Raw genomic sequence first — 4,489 nt, forward strand, 5'->3', positions numbered from 1 at the left:
CAGGCCACCAATACTGAGTACGAAGATCCTTATACATTTTATCTGAGCCAGGATGAATAGAATAACGAGACTTATGGGCCTCATCCATAAGCAAAGTGCGAAGATCATCTTGGCTTGGGACCCACAAACGGTCCATGAAATAATACGATCCATCTTCCTTCAAAACAAGATCAGGCTTAATGTGATAGGGTAATTCCTTACCCATCAAGTCTTGTGAAACACAAGCCTGTTGAGCCTGAGTAATGCGTGCTTGGATATCAGATCGAGCTTGAATAGCAGATTGAACACGAGCACAATGAAGCACAGTACGTTCCTTACGACTTAATGCGTCAGCCACAACATTCGCTTTACCAGGATGGTAGCGAATTTCGCAATCATAGTCGTTTAGGAGTTCGAACCAACGTCTTTGCCTCATGTTGAGTTCTTTCTGGTTGAAGATATGCTGGAGACTTTTGTGGTCAGTGAAAACCACACATTTTGTGCCATACAAATAGTGTCTCCAGATTTTGAGAGCGAAGACAACTGCACCCAACTCAAGATCATGAGTGGTGTAGTTTCTCTCATGTACCTTCAATTGCCTTGATGCGTAGGCTATGACTTTGTTCCTTTGCATCGGAACACAGCCAAGACCCAATTTCGATGCATCACAGTAAACAATAAAATCATCATTGCCCTCAGGCAAGGTCAGAATAGGTGCATCACAAAGCTTCTGCTTCAAGGTCTGAAATGCTTCTTCTTGCTTAAAACCCCATTCAAAGGGTTTATTCTTCTGAGTTAGAGCAGTTAGAGGAACTGCAATCTTTGAGAAGTTCTCGATGAAGCGGCGGTAATAACCCGCAAGACCAAGAAAAGAACGAACCTCAGTAGGAGTAGTAGGCGTATCCCAATCCTTAATCGCACTGATCTTGGAGGGATCTACATGAATACCTTGTTCGTTGACAATATGTCCTAAAAATTGAACTTCCTTAAGCCAAAATTCACACTTGGAGAACTTGGCAAAAAGTTGCTCTTTCTTTAGGAGTTCCAGAGTAAGACGAAGATGGCGCTCGTGATCAGCTCGCGTCTTAGAATAAATCAAGATGTCATCAATAAAAACGATGATGAACTTATCTAAATAAGGCTTGCAGACCCTATTCATTAAGTCCATGAAAACAGCAGGAGCATTGGTCAAACCGAATGGCATGACTGTGAACTCATAATGCCCATATCGAGTGCGGAATGCTGTTTTGGGAATATCCTCTTCATGCACACGAAGTTGATGATACCCAGAACGAAGATCAACCTTCGAAAAGCAAGTAGCACCCTGTAACTGGTCAAAGAGATCATCAATGCGAGGTAGGGGATATCGATTCTTGATGGTAAGCTTATTCAGCTCACGATAATCGATACACATTCTGAAGGATCCATCCTTCTTCTTGACAAAAAGAACGGGAGCACCCCAAGGAGAAAAGCTAGGACGGATAAAACCTTTGTCAGAAAGCTCTTGAAGCTGCTTAGACAACTCTTGCATCTCAGACGGTGCAAGACGATATGGAGCCCTGGCAATAGGATTTGCAACAGGTATAAGATCAATACGGAACTCGACTTGGCGTGCTGGAGGTAGACCAGGCAGCTCTTCAGGAAACAACTCCGGATAATCCCGAACAACAGGGATATCTTGCATAGACTTACCTTGGTCTTTATCTGCTGTAACATGTGCCAAGAAAGCGACATAGTTCTTTCGCAGATACTTCCGAGCTTGAAAACAATACATAAGCTTGAGGCTACTAGCAGGTTTCTCACCACGAACCTGTAGTATCTCACCTGACGAAAGCGGCACACGAACGATCTTCTCAAAACACACTACCTCTGCGCGATGCTTGGCTAACCAATCCATACCAACAATAATGTCGAAGCTCCCAAGTTGCATAGGCGTGAGGTCAATAGGAAACAGATGGTCGCTAAGGTTCAACTGGCAAGTTGCGAAGAACAGAATCAAGAACAATGGGTTCACCACTCGCAACTTCGACTGTCAAAGGCTTACCTAGTTTCGTTCTAGACACGCGAAGCAAGGGCTCAAAAGATAATGACACAAAACTCTTATCGGCCCCTGAATCAAAAAGAACAGACGCAGGTTGATTATTGACAAAGAACGTACCGTTCACCACCTCGTTGTCTGCTTGCGCTTCAACAGCATTCATGTTAAAAGCTCGTCCACGAGCCTGAGCTTGAACCGGGTTCGCATTTATCAATCTTGGACACTGGTTACGATAGTGGGTCAGATCCCCACAGTTGTAACAAGAACCTGGTGGGAAGTGAGGTCGCGCTGCTTGACCTTGTTGCTGAGCAACTTGGTGAGCCGGGTTCTGAGCTGCCCGATTCAAATTAGCAGGAATACGGCAGGTGGCAGCAAGATGACCAGGTCTTCCGCAGTTGGTGCATTGACGACACTGGTGGTGTGGTTGATGATGTCCGTTACACTTATTGCACAGAGGTGCATTGCCAAAGTATGGTTTCTTGGCAAGAGGTTGCGCAGGCTGATTTTGAGCAGCTTGAGCCTGAGTAGTAACGGCATAATTCTGGGAAGCCTTCTGCTTCCTCGAACCCTTCGAAGAACCCGCATCACTCCCCTTCTTGCTTTTACCTTTCTTACTCTCCTTCTTCTCAGAATCCTGATTCTTACCCTTCTTGTCACCCTTCCTGTGCAACTTACCCTTTCGAATCTGCGACTCAGTCAACGTTGCAGATAGTTCGATTGCCTGACGAACAGTGGTAGGTTTACTACCGGTAACGATGTCTTGCACAGAGTCAGGTAGACCATCGATGTATCTCTCGATAGCCTTGTCAAGTGGGGTAACCATTGTTGGACATAACAAACTCAGCTCCTCATACCTATCAGTATACGCCCGGTGCTCACCACTTACTTGTTTCAGATCATCGAACTCCCTTTCCAATGCTCGCAGTTCATGACGAGGACAAAACTCACTCATCATGAGAGTCCTCAACTCAGCCCATGTTTGTGCTAAAGCAACTTCAGCACCACGATCTCTCATGACCCCGTTAGACCATGTCAACGCCCTCTTTTGAAAAACACTAGAAGCAAACTCGACCTTGCGATTATCAGGACACTGAACATGACGAAAAGTATTCTCAATGCTCTCAAACCATTGAAGGAGCCCAGTTGCCCCCTCAGTACCACTGAACTTGAATGGTTTAGCCGAATTGAAGCTCTTGAAGTTACAAGGAGCATTCTGATTGATGTTGGCTTGGTTAAACTGAGCAATAAGATTCGGGAACGCTGCAGCCATATGCTGTGCGATGATTTCTGCCAGTTCGGCATTGGGTAACTGATTTTCGCGTCGAGGAGGCATGCTAAAAAAGAGGAAAACACGAGAGGAAACGAGTGAGATGATTAGATGAAAAGAATGAGATGAAACAAAATCAACAAAGCAAGGATGGTGGTCATTTGTCCGTATCACAAAGCAAACAAATGACACACAGTGACTAATCAAAGTAAATGGGTCCATAAATAATGCTTAGCGAAGACATGCTCGCCTATAAGTGAACACTCACCCCAAGAGTTCCCAGGTAAGAGTGACTGGTCCGATTATGTGGATTTGTACGAACACTCTAGCCTTAGACAGAAAACCCAGGGTACAGGCATTCACTCTTCCAGTTTGCACGTGTTCACACTATTTAGAACCCAAAACTTCGACGAGATTTTGAAAACTTGGAAGGCACAAGGCCAAAAATCAAACTGGAAGGGTTCAAAATCATATAGTAAATCATTTGAAAACAGAGGGTTGTTTTTCAAAATTCGTTTTAGAAAACTGGGTTCTTGTTTTGGTGATCACCTAAGGATAGGTGAAGTGCATGTTTTAAGATCTAAACACAAGACAACTTGTGTTGGGGTCCTAGAAAGGTTATAGTCTAGGTCAAAGCATTACTAATAACCTAATTCCCTATAACCATTGGCTCTGATACCAACTCTTCTGTCACACCCCGACCACGTAAAACATCAAATCGTGGCGGAAACGTCGGGGAGTGTTGTAACAGAATTATTGTTCCACAACCAAGGTAATTAAAATAACATTTTATTCATCACCCAAGGGTGGAATACATTGTTCAAAACAAGAACCAACATGATACATTGTCTTAAAACTACTGAAATAAAGAGTACATAACGTCATTAAACTAAGTCTAGCTCTGTTTTATGTCACTAAGGCCCAAGTCCACCCTAGCGTGTCACGATCATCCTATGCATTAGCTCCTGAAACACATGTGAAAATAGGTACGTCAGCATAAAAATGCCTGTGAGTAACATAGGTTTTATGAAAATAGGATTCATGACTTAGGTTTAAGAAAATGTTTAATGAAAACTTGTCATGAATCTAGTTTAAGTGTTTGCTTATAAAATGTTTGAAAAGCGATAACAAATCAGTTAATATGTATGTATAAAAGAATGTTGTATGGTTAAAAGAATAACCAAATAAAAATAAGTTGTATGAAA

The sequence above is a fragment of the Helianthus annuus genome, unplaced genomic scaffold, assembly GCF_002127325.2.
Source record: "Helianthus annuus cultivar XRQ/B unplaced genomic scaffold, HanXRQr2.0-SUNRISE HanXRQChr00c003, whole genome shotgun sequence".
Classification (NCBI taxonomy): Eukaryota; Viridiplantae; Streptophyta; class Magnoliopsida; order Asterales; family Asteraceae; genus Helianthus; species Helianthus annuus.